Source organism: Callorhinus ursinus, unplaced genomic scaffold, assembly GCF_003265705.2.
Source record: "Callorhinus ursinus isolate GAN/ISIS: 27379988/994484 unplaced genomic scaffold, GSC_fseal_2.0 scaffold1, whole genome shotgun sequence".
NCBI classification, from domain to species: Eukaryota; Metazoa; Chordata; class Mammalia; order Carnivora; family Otariidae; genus Callorhinus; species Callorhinus ursinus.
This window is the reverse complement of record NW_027397063.1, coordinates 25,628,388-25,646,561: the sequence shown is the minus strand read 5'-3', so window position 1 is coordinate 25,646,561 and position 18,174 is coordinate 25,628,388. Positions and strand designations below refer to the sequence as shown.

The 18,174-nt window shown below is 34.7% G+C and overlaps 1 pseudogene; it reads left to right on the top strand.

Moving 5' to 3' along the window:
* Positions 1–389: 389 nt before the first annotated feature.
* LOC112834105 (ubiquitin carboxyl-terminal hydrolase 46-like) lies at positions 390–16,290 on the top strand (annotated as a pseudogene).
* The last annotated feature ends 1,884 nt before the right edge of the window (positions 16,291–18,174 follow it).

The window sequence follows — 18,174 nt, the reverse complement described above, 5'->3', positions numbered from 1 at the left end:
AGGCCTAAGAGTCTAATATTATCTTTAAAGTTTTGCATAGTTTGATGAAAAATTTTCAGGTTTGATATGAGAAATAATAGACCCACATGTTTTTTTTAAATATTGAAAATCTAAAATAAATTTACAAGAAGCCACATCCCCCTTTGTAACTCAGCTAATATCTGCGTGACTGACAAGAAAGAGCAGTTTCTTTCCCCAATATGAATACATCTGTATTCAAGGTCACATTTTGTTTGAGCTTTGTCACTTTTCACATGAAATTAATTTTTCTTTGCTGACTGTTGTCATAATAATTGGATATCCACTCCATGGAAAGCAGTTCTCTGATGTTCCAGTCAGATCTCTGCATTTAAATAAAAACCTAACAGAGCAGAAAACAGAAGGACAACATGTACACTGATGAGGTGCTGTGTGTTGCCCCGACTCCGGATGAGCATACGTTCTGCAGAGTCAAGTCAGCTCAGCGACCCCTACCATCCCTCTTGTTTGGTGCCGACGGTGGCAATTATCAGGAACCATTTACTTTTTCTGCCTCCTACTATTTCTTTGCTCAAGCTCTCAAAGCCTTAGAAGCTGCTCAATATAGCACAGGTCTGGGGGAGCTGAGTGAGATTCATTCTATAACCAAAATAGTTCATTAAATGTAAAGTGACTGCAGGACTGTGGCTGCAGGCGGCTGTCTGGTCATGCTTTGCCACAGTCCGGTTACTTGAAAGTTGGTATAAATTAAGTATGTTCCTTTTATGGCAGTATCTTCTGGGCTCAGGCATCTTTTGAGAAGGCAGGAAAATAATTAATTTTGGATTCGTACATATTCAGGATACCTGTGAGAACTACTTTGGAAGCTTTTGTAGAAAAAAAAAATTCTTCTATAATTTTCAGTTGGAGGGGTGGAAACCAGCTCTATAGTTCTATAATTTTCAGCAACTGATTTAAACAGATAATTTATATGCATTTTGAAAAAGTTCATGAAATCACTACTTAATGGAATATAATAAATATTTTTGGCAATCATGCTTATGTGTTATCCTGAGAAATGTGTTTTTGTACTAAAAATAAATGTTAAGTAAAATTGGTGAGCAGATGAGTAAGAAAAAAGTTGCAGGGAGAAAACTGTTCTTTTGTTGTCGTTGTTTATGTTACAAGGAAGAAAATGCTCTCATTGCTTAGTCTAGGTTATGCCAGAACATTGCTAAATGTGAAAAAATTGTGCCAAGTTTGTGATACAAAAATACAGATGATGTAACTTTTCTACTTAGAATGATTTATTTGATAAATTATATATTTTTATACCTAGAAGGGATGTTATATAACATTTAGCACATCATTTCCCAAATTGTGTTGTATGAAGTTTCAAAACTCTGAACAAACAAAAACAAAATTGTCTGAAGTTAAACAGGTTTTAGGTATCTGGAATTCAACCATTTACACTGGTTTATCTAATACATGATTTCACACAATGTTTAGTACCATGATGTTCATTGGGTCAGCAGCATTTCCTAAATTGATTGCCTTGGTACTGACATTAACATCCTTAGGGACCCAACTTTTCTTGTAAGCAAAGATGAGTCAGTAACATACTGATAAACTGCAAAATAGTCCTAACAGTAAAGGAAACGAGGTTCGAGGAGGCACAGGGGGCTTACTGGTCATGCCAGGTCTTTGGTTTCTAGAGCTCTGCTCTTTCTACTACACTACTTTACTTTTCATTAGCTGAGATGACCAGCATTTTGCCTCAATATAAACACAGCCTCTTTCCCACTAAGCATAAATATCATGCCAACAGGTAGCAAGATGCACCAATGCGAGCCAGTCTCTCCACGGATTTTGATTTGGGCAGAACAGTGGTTAGCTTGTCACTTGCCCCTGGGTGTCAGATCAGATATCTTTGTAGTGAGGAGCTTTTTATATGAGTTCAAAAATAACTTTCAGCTGTCACATAGGATACTTCTCCAAAAAATACAAAGAAAAATTTTATTTACAGGAAAGAATTTAAATTCTCTGGCAATTTCAAAACACCTCTCCCTATACATTCTATATCTATATGTGTACGACACATGCACGCACATATATCTTCTGCAAGAAAGTGGAACATGTAAGTCCCTCAACAAGTGGGACAAGGACAATAAGAAGATTCTACAGGGATGCTCCAGAAATGCTCTTTTATTCTTCTGAAATACTGATAGGAACCATATACAAGATTGAACTGTCTATATTTTCCTGCAGAGGTGTATATCAGAGTCAGCTTCACTAGCTTGAATGTTTTTCTGGCATTTTAAACTGTTCATTTGGAGTTAAGAAAATTAAGCATTGTTTTCTGATATCAACAAACTATATATGTTGTCCTAGATACATGCACAGCTTGTTTGCCAATAATGTTAGATGCATTTGTTTATTTTGGGGGACTTTTATTTTATTTTTATTTTTTGGGATTTTTAGAAACATTTACTTATTGTGGAGGACTTTTAAAGCAAGTTTCTGCTTAAATGATGACTTCCTAAACTACAAGGCAATCTTTAAAAGAGCTATTCTTGACTATTTAAATGTATGTAGTTCTGTCAAGATAATTTTGAAAGTGGTTATATATGGGTCAAAGTATCTCAAGGGCTATAGCTTTTTCATTGCATATATTCTGATACATACTCATTTATTTACCTTTAAAGGGGATTTTGTTTTAAAATTGCTAGAGCAACACATATGAAAGAGGGTAAAATGGTATAAAAGCATTATAACGAAAAGCTCTCTCCTGTCCTCTCCAACCCACAATGCCTTGATCTAAATCTTATGGATGTTCTTCTGCTTTCCCAATGTGATAGAAAGGCTTGATGTTTAACTGCATAGGCTTTCCTGTTTTCTTTCTGCATACTCACATGCATATCATTTTACATGAATGGGATCATATCAAATAACCAAGGAGTTTTGAACAACTTTATTTTCTATTACGTGCTTGCCCCTTTCTCTTCTCTCCAATCAACACATTCCTGATCACCCAGGAATAATGCACGTTGATAGATTCTCCCATTTTTCTCTCTATGCTTTATGTGATTTTCCTTCCTTCCTTCTTTGACTATTAATGAGAGATAATCAGACACATATATGTATGTCTATATTATTTTTTATTATTAATATATCTATTTTTGATTTTTCAAATGTTTCCATTTTTTATTTGTATTATATGAATTTGTTTGTGTTCCTTAAATGTATTTCCCCAGACTGATAAAGTGAAGTGTTCCAGTGAATAGGCTCAATATTTAGTGAAACTATAATCATGGTGTCAAAAATTATCTTAATCCATAAAAAACATATCATACATGTATAGATAATTGAGATTACTTTCATATAAGCATTTCTTTAATACTGATTGTTTTATAATTAATAGAATATCCATACTACCAAATTTGCTGTTAATGTCTATCTTTGCATATTTTTGTTAATTGATGTTAGATTCTATATTGTCTGGTATCAATATTTTTTTATTTTAATTCAAATAATTAACATATATTATTGGTTTCAGAGGTACAGGTCTGTGATTCATCAGTCTTATATAATACCCAGTGCTCATTACATCACATGCCCTCCTTAATGTGCATCCCCCCAGTTACCCCATCTGGTATCAGTATTTTAATACTTGCTTTGTATTATGTTTAGTTAATATACCTTTGTCTAATCCATTCATTTTCAGACTTTTAAAAAAAATCTGTTTGATGATTTTCAACTTTTAATGGAGAATTCAGCATAATTACGTATATACTTGGTATTTCTTCCAACTTAAATTTATATTTATGTTTCATTTGACTTTGTTGTCTTTTTCTTCTCCTTATTTTATAAAGTTTAATAATGTTGTAACTCTTCCTTTTATGCCCCACATGTTAATTTGGGAATTTTCCTCTATTTTTTCCATGGTTAATGGCTATTTTCCAGCGTTCATAATGAAACCTAGTATTCTTTACTCTTACATGAAAATGAAATTCCAGCCATTGGTTCCAGCAATATAACTTTCTTTCTCAACTCTTTTCCGTCTGCTTTCCTTCTCATCACCTTATAAGATAAGACCTTCACAATATTTGCTTGTATTATCTTGCTGTTTTATCTCTTCCCCACCAGTTAAGAATGCTGGATTACTTTCCTTTTCTTTTCCCTAAGTTTTGATGTCCTATGTAGTACCCTTTTTTTTCTAAATTGGCATAAGCATTTTTATTGTCACATGTCTCTTCCATCGAAAGGATCTTTCAGTACTTATGTTAAATATACAGAGATCTGATTTTATCCATTTAAATTAACTCTTGAGTTACAAAGAGGAGTGTGTTTTTTTTCCACTCTTTTATCTCTTCTTTATCTTTGTCTCTATTAAGACTTCTGTGCTTATTCATTTTGCTATTTTATCAGGGTCATTTCTTTATTGTTTTCTCAGATAGAGTGTGTGGGTAGAAATTATTTTTTCCTTTGTCCATGGCAGATTCTTTTTATTTGTAATACATTCTTGGTTAGCTTATAGTCCCCGAATTTTATCAAGGTATATCTTTTTTTTTTTTTTTCTTTAAGTCAGTCACAACTAGAACTCTGAGTTTTTGCAATCTATAGGACTGGGTCTCTATAATCTCTTTCCGCTGTATTTTTCTTTGTATTCTTTAGTCTCTTATTTATCTATATTTTGTCTCCTGTATCCATCCTCCGAGTTACAATTTATGATTTCTGTGTGGTTATTTTGTTTTTCTTTCTTTTTTGAATTTCAAGTGATACATCTTTTTAAGCAATATTAAATATAACCCAAGTCCAGTGTAATAGGAGAATCATAACATGGGGTCTACTGAAATTGGGTTTAATCTGGACTTGAATACTCTTTTGTTATCATATTGAGGAAAAATTTGAAGACAATGAGGCTTGTCATTCTATATTTTGACTCCATTTTCACAGACTTTTTGTCTTTTTGGTTCTATTCTTAATATATTTCTCTTCTTTATACAGAATTATTTGAATTTTACTCAAAATAAGAGAAAAGCAAATAAAACTACAGTGAGATACTTTTTCTCTTCTCTCAGGTTGGCAAAAAATTTAAAAGTTTGGCAACACATTCTACTGGCAAGACTGCATGGCACTTTCTTTTATTGCTGGTGGGAATGCAGATGCTATAACCCTTATAGTGGGCAATTTGGCAATCCTTAACAAAATTACATATGTATTTCCTTTTTAAAAATTTTATTTATTTATTTACTTATTTTTTATTCCTATATAATTAATATACAATGTTATATTAGTTTCAAGTGTACAATATAGTGATTTAACAACTCTATACATTACTCAGTGCTCATCATAATAAGTGTACTCTTTAATTCCCATCACCTATATACCCATTCCCCACCCACCTCTTCTCTGGTAACCATCGGTTTGTTCTCTGTATATGAGTCTGTTTTATTGTTTGTCTCTTTTTTCTTGGTTCATTTGTTTTGTTTCTTAAATTCCACATATGAGTGAAATCATATGGTTTTTGTCTTTCTCTGACTCTTATTTCATTTAGCATCTAGATCCATCCATGCATGATTGCAAATGGCACGATTCCATTCTTTTTTATGGCTGAGTAATATATCATTGTGCATATGTGTGTGTATATATACCACATCTTCTTTATCCATTCATCCATTGATTGACACTTGGGCTGCTTCCATAATTTGGCTATTGTAAATAATGCTGCAATAAATATAGGGGTGCATATGTTTTTTTGAATTAGTATGTGTGTATTTTTGTTTCTTTGTTTTTTTGCAAGGGTGGTGGGTAAATACCCAAAAGTAGAATTACTGGATCATATGGTAGTGTTATTTTTTTTTAAAGATCTTATTTATTTATATATTTATTTGAGAGGAAGAGAATAAGCAAGCAGGGGGAGGGGAAGGAGCAAAGGAAGAGAGGTACAAGCAGACTGTGCTGTTACAGAGCCTGACTCAGGGCTCAATCCTATGACCCCAAGAGCATGACCTGAGCCCAAACCAAGAGCTGGATGCCTAACTGACTGAGCCATCCAAGCACCCGGGTAGTGTTACTTTTAACTTTTTGAGGAAATGCCATACTATTTTCTACAGTGGCTTCACCCATTTGCACTCCCACCAACAGTGTATGAGGATTCATTTTTCCCTAACACTTGTTCTTTCTTGGGTTGTTGATTTTAGCCATTCTGACTGGTATGAGGTGATATCTCATTGTTGTTTTGATTTGAATTTCCCTGATATGAGTGATGCTGAACATCTTTTCATGTGTCTGTTGACCATCTCTATGTCTTTGAAGAAATGTCTGTTCATGTCTTCTGCCCATGTTTTAATTGGATTATTTGTGGGGTTTTTTGTGTGTTGAGTTGTGTAAGTTCTTTATATATTTTATTTTATATATTATCAGATATCATTTACAAATATCTTCTCCCATTCAGTATGTTGTCTTTTAGTTTTGTTGATTGTTGCTTTGTTGTACAGAAGCTTTTTATTTTGATGTAGTCCCAATAGTTTATTTTTGCTTTTGTTTCTCTTCCCTTAGGAGACGTATGTAGAAAAAATGTTATTACTGCTGGTGTCAGAGAAATTACCTCTTGTGCTCTCTTCTAAGATTTTTATGGTGTCAGGTCTCACATTTAGGTCTTTAATCCATTTTGAGTTTATTTTTGTGTCTGGTATAAGAAAGTGGTCCAGTTTTATTCTTTTCATGTTGTCCAGTTTTCCCAACACCATTTGTTGAAGAGCGTTTTTCTCACTGCGTATTCTTGCATCCTTTGTTAAGTATTAACTTACCATATAACCATGTGTTTATTTCTGGGTTCTCTATTCTGTTCCATTGATCTATGTGTCTATTTTTGTGCCATACTATTCTGATTACCAATGCTTTGTAATATATCTTTGGGGTTCCATAAAAATTTTAGGATTGTTTGTTCTAGTTCTATGAAAAATGTTGCTGGTATTTTGTTAGGGATTATATTAAATCTGTAGTTGCTTTTGGTAGTATGTAAAAAAAATTTTTAACAATATTTGTTCTCCCAATCCATGAGCTTGGTATATCTTTCGATTTGTTTGTGTCATCATCAATTTCTTTCATCAGTGTTTTATTGTTTACAGGTCTTTCACTTCCTTAGTTAAATTTATTCCTAGGTACTTTATTATTTTTGATGCAATTGTAAATGGGATTGTTTCCTAATTTTCTCTTTCTGCTGCTTCATTATTAGTGTATAGAAATGCAACAGATTTTTGTATTGATTTTGTTTCCTATGACATTACTAAATTCATTTATCAGTTCCAGTAGTTTTTTGATGGAGTTAACAGGGTTTTCTATAAATAATATCATGTCATCAGCAAATAGTGAAAGTTTTATTTCTTCCTTACCAATTTGGATACCTTTTATTTCTTTTTCTTTTTGTTTCTTTTTCTTTTTGTTGTATGATTGCTGTGGCTAGGACTTCCCATACCATGTTGAATAAAAACAATGAGAGTGGAAATCCTTGTCTTGTTCTTGGTCTCAGGAGAAAAGCTCTCAGTTTTTTACCATAAAGGATGAGGTTAGCTTTGGGTTTTTCATACATGGCCTTTATTATGTTGAGGTAACTTCCCTCTAAACCTACTTTGTTGAGGGTTTTTATCATGACTGGATGTAGTACTTTGCCAAATTCTTTTTCTGAATCTATTAAAGTGATCATATAGTTTTTATCCTTTCTTTTGTTGATGTGATATATCATGTTGATTGATTTGCAAATACCAAACCACCCTTGCATCCTGGGAATAAATCCCATTTCATTGTGGTGAATGACTTTTTTTTTTTTTTGTAATGTATTGTTGGATATTTAATTTGCTAATATTTTGTTGAGCATTTTTACATTTATGTTCATCAAAGGCATTAGCCTATTGTTCTTTTTATTTTGTAGGGTCTTTATGTGGTTTTGGTAAAGGTAATGTTGGCTCCTTAGAATGAATTTGGAAGCTTTGCTTCCTCTTTTCTTTTTGGAACAGTTTGAGAATAGGTATTAACTCTACTTTAAATGTGTGGTAGAACTTACCTGTGAAGCCATTGGTAGGGAGTTTTTTGATTACTGATTCAGTTTCTTTGCTGGTAATCAGTCTGTTCAAATTTTCTCTTTCTTCCTGTTTCAGTTTTGGTAGGTTATATGTTTCTAGGAATTTATTTATTTCTTCTAGGTTGTCCAATTTCTTGGTGTATAATTTTTCATAATATTCTCTTAAAATCCCTTATTTTTTTGTGGTGTTCATTGTTATTTCTTTTCTTTCATTTCTGAGTTTATTTAGATCCTCTTTCCCTCTCTCTCTCTCTTTTCTTTTTGATAAGTTTGTCTAAAGGATTGCTTTAGTATATTTCTTAAACTTAATGTTCCAGACTTTTAATTTGTATTTCAACCTCCACCAGTTTATCAACTGATTTTTTTCATTTAATAAACTTTTAATTTTGGTAATTTCCATAAGGTTTAATTTGAATGCTTTCTGGTGCCTTAAGTGATTTAATTATTGGTACAAGTTTCCCATTCTTTTCCGATCTTTTTTCCAAAAACTTATTAGCAATGTCTTTTTTTTTTTTCAAAGATTTTTTATTTATTCATTCATGAGAGACAGAGGGATAGAGAGAGAGAGAGAAGCAGAGGGAGAAGCAGGCTCCCAAGGAGCAGGGAGCCTGATGCGGGACTCGATCCCAGGACCCCGGGATCATGACCTGAGCCGAAGGCAGACGCTTAACCATCTGAGCCACCCAGGCGCCCAGCAATGTCTTTTGCATGTTACATTTCTTGAAAATTTCATGGCCTGGGGCCTGACCCAGTTTGGACTACTTAAATCATGACATACAAATGGTAGGATTTTCTTCTTATTGGGACTAGCAGATATTAACAAATCCGTTGTCAATCTCTGATGACAGAAAGCCCTTATCTTGTTCCCTACTGCCACTTTCCTACTCTTAGTATTAGTGATAATGTAGTTTTGCTTTTAAGGTCTCTTCAGTAATGTGAGACTAGGAAAAGAGATACATTATTCCAACTTTGGTTAACATTCCTCCAGGGTGTCATTTTTGATCGGTGATCTAACCACTCCTTGGTATCCATTGACAGTGTTCCTCAGCATCTCCTCCTGGTCAGAAAGGAGTTCAGTAACATTTCTTTCCTTCAGTACTCAAAACAGAACCTTGAAGCTTCACTCATACATTCTTGGACCACCTGCCTTCCAACGGCAGCCTTAGCTTGGTTCAGAAGAGGCAAGGGTTTTGATTTAGGAGAAGGGTGCTAATTTAAAGTGCCATTTTTCCAGAATCTTCTTCAAACTTCTTTTAAATTTATCTGTTTATATCTACTTATCTATTTGCCTATTTATCTATATACATCTATAATTTCATCTATATAAATTTATTATTTATTATATCTATATAATTTATTATTTATTTATTGTTTATCACTCAGGTATATATATATATATATATATATATACACACACACACATATATCATTCGATTGTGTGAGAACTTATTGATTTTTCTTTATTTAGAATATCTAACATTTATTGCTTCCCATGCTATTATATTGTTTGTGTTTGTTTTGTGATTCTTAAATAAATTTGATTTTTCTCTTAGTAATATTATTATTATAATGCAAGATCAAAAAGACATCATTTGTATGGAGAGTATATAAAACTGTTACTCTCATTTTGTACCCATTTGAACCAGTTTTCCTTTTATTTATTTTTTTATGGTGCTATATTTTCTCATGTGTGATGAGAAAAAATGCTTTCTTGCCCCTCACTTTTTGATAGTAACAAATGCTTGGTAAAGTTTTTGAGTGTTCAGGTTTATTCACACAATAAATAATTAAAAATTTACCTGGAAAAATAGTATTTTTATATTAAACATTTTAAAGATTTGTATGGGTTAATCTATCTTCATAGATAATATCTTACTGAAATAGTATTTGTCTTGTTAAATATAGAAATGTGATCCAGGTAAAACTTATGATTTCTATCTTGTCTTGCAAATTGAAGAATTGCCTAATTGCTATGGTCTAAATGTTTACCCTTTAACATGTAAATGTACCCTCTCTGAGAATTAATTGGCCATGAGCAACTATTTTGAACGTTAAGAGGTGAAAATAAAGCCAGTTATCTAAAGCCAATAAGTGAGTTGAGCAATTTCTGACTCTAGTTGCCACTGAGAAATCATTTTTAGAACCATGCATTAGGACAAGCTTTTCTTCTTTTAAAAGTTGAAATGTGTTCTATTGACAATGGGTATTTTTATAACTGATAGTATTTTCCTTTCTCTTCAGTTAACAAGGAGCTAAGCTTCAAATATGGGTTAATTCCAACAACCTTGTTGGCCTTTGGGTCTTGCACATTTGTTTAGTATGACTCCTCTCATCCCATAATACTTCCTTTCCTCTATACCAGTTTTCGCTTAGACTTTGTAGTTGACTTTATACTTTCCTTGATGTTGGTCTCCCATATGTTGTGGAATTAGTGTAAAATCTAACTAAATAGGTAAGTGAAGTAGTCATTGAGAAGCAAAATAAATAAATAAATAAATAAACTGTGGCTTAGAAAGCTTATTACCTATGTTGTACTTTATCTATTACATTCATTAAATGAAACTTCAAGGATGTATTTAGAGTTGAAAACTTTTAGAATAAGTAGGGGACATTTCATCAATCATTAGCCTAATCTTTGCTGATTAAATGTCTGTCAGGTAAAGAATGCAGAGACTTGCCTGATGATGTGCTATAGATAAAGTCTAAAGTCGGGGTGTTAGATTTACTGGGAAATTACTACCAAACAAACAAATGAAAAAAATCATTGATAATCATTGCATTGTTTTTGCTATAGATATTATTTCCTATTGGAACACACACAATCATATATCCATGTATTTCTATCTAACAGGTACACCATAAGAAGACAAAGGAAATAAATCATATTCTTCTAGGTTTTGTTCATCTCAATGCTAGGTAATTCTATCTTCATAGATTCTGAACTACTCTTGACTATTCATCCTTACAGTTAAGAAAGGATGATCTTTCTAAATTCAAATTTAAATCATGTAAAGTTTTCTGCTTAAAGTTATTTATTGTATATTTCCATATATAACTTAAAATCCAGACTTTGCATAGTATAAAGTCCTCTATTAGTGGGTACTTGCTACCTGTCTGGGTTAATTTCTGAAACTCTCTTCAACAAACCTTGTAATCCAACTATAATAAATTATGTGCTGTTCCCAATACACAACACATTCTGCTGTACTTTACAAAAAAAGAGTCATATTATCTTCTGGAAGTGTCTTTTCTTTGCTGTACAACCTGGTATATTCATCCTTAGCTCATAGGACAAATTTTTTAAATTTCACAGAAAATATTAGTTGTCTGTGCTTTTCTGCTATCATAACTCTATGTGCATGTTGGTAAATGGTTGGTGACCCAAAACATATGTCACCCTACCCCTACTTTATTATAAAAGAACTTTGGTGTCCTTGCCTTCCATAATTTCTTTGTCTAAGTTTGCAGTAGACATTACTGTATTGTGTAAATTTTTAGCTGTCTTGACTATGGATACATATAAGGCAAACATTATCAGAAAAGAGAAGATAGCCTGGGTTAGAAGAGAGTTTGGGGAGGAATGTGACAGTGAGAGGATGAGTGAAAACATATCCTCCACAACCAAAATATTAAATAACAAATTAAGGTATGTGGAAAATTACCACTATTGCTATGCCCCCAGAAGAGACAGAAAATGAACAGGGAAACTGTACAAAATCAGTAGAATCAGAATTAGAGGGAGTAGGGACAGAGATGTGCATTTTGACTGTTGTTTGTATAATATAGGCTACTCATCCTTAAACACAATTTTGATTCAATGACTTGGAAACAACAATAACAAATGCCATAGATTCTAACAAATTTGAATCTAGAAGGATTGAATTTTTCTACAGGTAGAGATGGTCCTATACCTAGAGAATGCAATAGGGGAGAGATTCAGCTTACCTCCATGATAGTGGAGATTTTATATTAAAATAAATAGTTTGCATCTCCCTTTACATAAGTCCTTTAGGGAGAGTGCCTTGACTGTTTATTTTTATATCCTTAGAATCTTGTGTAATATTGAAATGTTGAGTGAATGTATGTACGACTGAGCGAATAAATAATAATTGACTAAGTACATTGTGTTGGTAATTTTTTCTGCCAGCAGAGGAGAAAATGTTAATGTTTGCTAAGAATTGAAGCACTTGGAGTATTTGATTACTAGATTGCACTGCAGACGGGATGTGGATCCCATTCAAAAAAGCAGAATTTAACATAGCATAGAATAATCACTAAGATGATGTAAGAATAGATATTTTGTTTTCAAGACATTGATACGTCTTCATTAGTTGAAATGGTATTTAGGACTTCTACAGAGCTTGAAACATAGCTACTAAGGCATTATTAAAAATCCATCGTGTTATCTGGAAAGGAAAATTCAAGTGTATAAGATGCTGGGTTGATAATTTAGTTTCCTCATACTGAGTAACGTGCATGAATAAAATTCCTTTCCCTGTCATATGTATAAGCTGCTTCTGCTAAAAGCACGTGAAGAATAAATGTGTTTTTAATTATTGGCTACATTTATGTTGCTGTAGAATCTCAGAGAATTTTATTTTTTAAACCAGATTATTATATTTTTGATCTCTGTTGTGTGTATGAGTTCAGACCTTACTGAAAGTATTGACTTGGAGGACTAAAGTGATGATGTTAAATATGGCACACACTTAAATCTCTTCATTCTTCGTAACCACAATATTAGCTTTTGGCAAAAATGGCATCCTTCTCAGTTAGTTTTTTTTTTTTCTTTTTTTAGTATCTAGATGACTGGAGTAATTCTCTCACTGTTGAACATATTGTAAACTTTATAGGTAGTCTACCTTAATCTCATGATCTGATTGCTTTTAAAATTATTACTATTGAAGTATAGTTGACATATAATGCTATATTAGTTTCAGGTGTACAGCAAAGTGGTTTGGAAATTCTACACATTACACATTGCTTTGCCATGATAGGTGTAGACACCATCTATTTTTGTATGTTAAGTAGGATAATGTTGAGACTAGAGAGGTAACCACAGACAATGAGAGATGTAGTATATAGTTGGAGGTTTTAGGACCTGCCAATCTGTTCACCACTCACATACCAGTAATACTATTTGTTTCTTAAAGATTCTCTAACTAAAGCAAAATTAGCATTTTAAAATAAATTTCACAACAAATATTCCTTTATATAAAAAAAATTGGAGAAATGGATCCTTTGGCATCTGAGTGATGCATATTAAAAGTACATCTCATTTTAGTGACTTTCTTTCATTTTCTCTTTCTTTCTTTCTTTCTTTCTTTCTTTCTTTCTTTCTTTCTTTCTTTTCTTTCTTTCTTTTTCTTTCTTTCTTTCTTTCTTTCTTTCTTTCTTTCTTTCTTTCTTTCTTTCTTTCTTCCTTCCTTTCTTTCTTTCGAGAGCGTGCACGTGTGGCAGTGTAGAGGGGCAGAGGGAGAGGGAGAAAATCTTAAGTAGGCTCCACACTCAGCACAGAGCCCCATGCGGGCTCAGTCTCACACCCCTGAGATCATAGAAATCAAGAGTCATTTGCTTAATGGATTGAGCCACCCTGGCACCCCATGTGTGCTTCTGAAAGTAGTTATAATAAAGTGAATTTCTGTCAGAAAATAAAATTAAAAAAAAAGTTTTCATCTATAGATGAAATAATTTCTTTAATTATATCTTTATTTGTAATTTACCATGACTGTAGAGTGATAAAATTTTTTTTTAAGATTTTATTGATTTATTTGCCAGAGAGAACAAGAGTGAGAGAGAGCATGTGCACAAGCAGGGGGAGTGGCAGGCAGAGAGAGAAGCAGGCTCCCTGCGGAGCAGGGAGCCCAGTGTGGGACTCGATCCCAGGACCCTGGGATCATGACCTGAGCTGAACGCAGACGCTTAACCAACCGAGCCACCCAGGCACCCCTAAAATATGTTTTAAAAAAAAGACACTGGCTCATATTTTTCTTTAAAATTTTACTATGAAATATCCAAACACATTTACAGTAGAGAAATATTTAATAAACAGACATATACTTAAACATAGTTAATACCTATTAACATTTGGACTTTTTTGCTACTTTTTTATTGTCATCAATGTATTTATAAGTAAAGATATCATGGTGTTTTATCTTTAAATATCACAGTATACATCTATAATAAATTTGAAACTCTCCTATATAACTACAATACTATTAGCTCATCTGAAAGTTTTAAAATATTTTCCTAAAATCATCTACTATCCAGTCCATATTCAGATGTTACCAACTGTCCCCAAAATATATTTTATAGCTGTTTTATTTTATACTGTTTTAAGACCAGCATCCATACAAGGAAGATGTATTAATTACATTTTATTGTGTCTCTTTAGTCCTTTAATCTAGAACAGTTCAAACATGGGATTTTGTAATGATAGTCACTGATATATTATAAGGGGGAATACTTTATGATGACAGTTGTACCCTTCATCTTGTTAGGATGGTTGGTGTTTGTAGCAGCTGCTGCGGGACATTGTTCAGACATCCTTGACACAGAAACCCTGCGGTGGAGAGCGTGGTCAGCTGACAGCCTCTAAATCGTGGTCCATTAGGGTTTCACCTCAGCTTTCACTCAGAGGCCTTACTCTCTCTCCCCAGGTTTCTTCTAGCCAATTTCTTACATATCTAATTCTGTCCTGGTGACTTTTGGAGGTCCTGAAATGATTAAACAAACAAAAAAAAAAGTGGTGCGAGGAATGTGGAAAATTCTCTTTGCACTCATTCTGGTTTCCCTCTTTCTTTTACACACACATATATGTATATACATATATACATATATATATTGAAAATATCTAGAAATGAATGGAAAGCAATAGCATTCTATTGCATTTATTGTATTTAACATTTTCCATTTTATTGTCATGGGACACTAAAGTAATACATAACGTTTAGTAAATTATTCTCAAATGTGGGGGTCATGACCTCCCCCTGCCAAGGGGTTCTATATGTATTTTCACTCCACAATTACAAACCACTAATAAACAGTAAATAGTTCAGAATAAAATACTGAATGGTAGAACTTGCTATCATCAGGGGAATGCCATTTTTAATCATTGAATTAGGGCTCTGTTTATTTTTCTAATATGTTGATGAGAACAAAATTATGTGAAGTTATTCGTTAAGCTTCAGTTTTTGTTACAGAAATACAAAATGTGGGAGATTCAAATGTGCTTTTATTTCCTCATGGGATTCAATTGTTATTCACTTACTCATTTATTCTACGAGTTTGTTCTGAGTTCCTGGACTGGGAAAGATTTGCCATCTTTTGATACTTGTTTCAATCCTCAAGTTGTTTCATGGAATGAATAATCTTTGGAAGCTCAGAGAAAGAGTCTACGAATTACAACCGGAGAGGCCAGAGAAAGCATCCAGCTTTGCTGCTGGACTATTTTGCTCTTTGGATACCACCTCAACACCCAAGGGTCCAGTAAATATGCGCATCCTGGATTCCACAAAAAAAAACAAACTAACCCCCGGCCTCCCTCTCCCAGCCAAACTGCAAGCCAGACCCCGGGCCACCTCCCCGCCAGTGCTCCACAGTGAACAGTCCTGTTTTCACCTTATAAAGATGGCGGCGCAGGATTGCTGCAACCTTTGGACTATTGACTGTCCGGAACATCACCTCCATCTGTAATATGGTTAGTAGCAAAGATGAAGATTTTCTTGACCTTTCTGTCGATGTGGAGCAGAATACATCTATTACCCACTGTCTTAAGAGACTTCAGCAACACAGAAACACTGTGTAGTGAACAGACATATTATTGTGAAATGTGCTGCAGCAAACAGGAGGCCCAGAAAAGGATGAGAGTGAAAAAGCTGCCCATGATTTTGGCCCTGCACCTAAAGCGGTTCAAGTACATGGAGCAACTCCACAGGTACACCACGCTGTCTCCACGCCGTCTCACCGGGTGGTCTTCCCACTGGAACTCAGACTCTTCAGCACTTCCACGATGCCGTGAACTGGACCGCATGTACGACCTGGTCGCCCAGGTGGCTCACTGTGGCAGTGGTCCTAATCGTGGGCATTATATTACGATTGTGAAGAGTCATGGCTTCAGGCTTTTGTTTGATGATGACATTGTAGAGAAAATAGATGCCCAAGCTATTGAGGAATTCTATGGCCTGACATCAGATGTAGCAAAAAATTCAGACTCTGGATATATTTTATTCTATCAGTCAAGAGACTAACTTAAAGAACTGCAGGACTAATTCAAATGGGGGGAAATATTCAAAGCACTCTTACATGGTTTCCCTGCAGACTTTCCTCCCTTGCGGCCCACCAGGGGTATGATGACTTGTCGGATGGTATGGCTCTTTCTCCCTTTGATTTTTTACATGCAGCACTACTTGTGGTTTTATTTTAGGCTGAGGTAGAGTTAACTGCAATCAGATTGTAGTAAGATTTGTATGAGTAACAGTTGCTAATTTTAGGATTGGGTAAATGGTCCACCACTGGCTGTGTCTGGCTGAATCCAAGTGACATTTCCTGCGTATGTCTACAGTCCGTTTTGGGTCTCTGCAGAACGCCCCGAATGCCTTCCAGGATCACATTACAATGCATCCCTTTAAGTTGTCCCTGGAAGCACCGCTACCCAGTTTTAGCTGTTCTGCCTCTTTTCTGACAAAAGGACAGAAGAAATGGGTTGATGTTCACTTTTTAAGGCTGCAACTATAGCTTTAAGTTTGTGCAAGTGAAAACGTTAAAAGTAAGTGACCCCAATACTAAAAGCATTCTCCAGGTGGAAGGGGGGAAGATAAGCTGTTCCTGGTGGCTAGTGCCTGCCCCTGGCTGTGCTCACCTCGTCTTTAGACTCTCCCAGGCTAAGAAGGTAGGGAGCTCAGGGCAGGTGAAGCCGAGAGGAGGAAGCTTTTGTGGACAGTGAAAAGTTACTTTTCTTATCTTTCTACCAAAACCATGGGTCAGGAAAATAACCCAATGCTGTTTACTTTTAGTGACCCTACACTTCTTTGAGGTCCTGTGAATTATATCTGTCCTCTACTTGGCACTACTAAGCTTTCCCAGGTGTCATTCCAGTCCCGCTGGTGTTTTGCGTCTGGTCGCAGGGCGGAGACACCGCGGTGACTGCTCCCGGCACAGCTCTCCTTAGCCGGTCAGCGCCCACGTCCTTCTCTATCAGGAAGGACAGGGGCACTGCACCTTCACCACCATTGGCCGCATATTACAGCTGTTCGCTTTTTAAAATTTCAGTCTGTTTACCATGTGCTGGCAAGCCCTGGGGCTAATATGGAGCCTTCCCTAGAGGGAGTACTAGAATTAGCTGGATATGAAGGTGGGTCAAAGGAAGTGTGAGTGGGTGGGCAGAAGAATGAGCTAAATGGTGGTGTTTCTTTGGCTCAGACTCCTAGAATGCTTGACAAGACAGATTTTTGGAAGAACCTCATCTTACTATAGTTACTTTTACTTTTTTCACTTTTGTTATATATGTATTTATTAGATCATTTGAATATCGGTAACTTTTATTAAAAGGGTCACTTTGGAAAAACAACAACAACGAACAAAAAGGAAGACAACACAAAAAAACAAACCCACCAAAAATCTAAGGTTGAATTAAGGTCGACAGATCGCTGAGTAGGGTAGTGAACTCACCCAGCAATCTGTATCAAAGAGGGGCTTAGGGTTTTCACTGTAACTCCATATTACATATTGGCTGAAGCTTCTAAAATAAGAGCAATACTTCAAGAACAGAGGTTCTATTTTTGGAAAGGGTTGCATCTTTATAGAACAAAAGTGGTATTTGGATCATCTGTTGAATGTAGCAAATTCAGTTAACTGTCATGAAATTAACACTGAAGTCTGGCCTGGGCAGCCAAACCACAAGTGATGGTTGTTACCTGGTATTAGCTGCTACCAGAACCTTAAGCACTTTTCCTGGGAAACAGTAGCCTTCACAGATTTGGCCTTGCACTTATAAAGCCATTAATCAAGGGAGAACATCTTACTCCAGGCAATTAGTTTTGACAATGGAATAGTAAATAGATCCTAATTAATGACTTTTTGTAATTATTCTTCCCTATGTGGACATTAACTGGTGTTCATGCGTTAATTGTGAC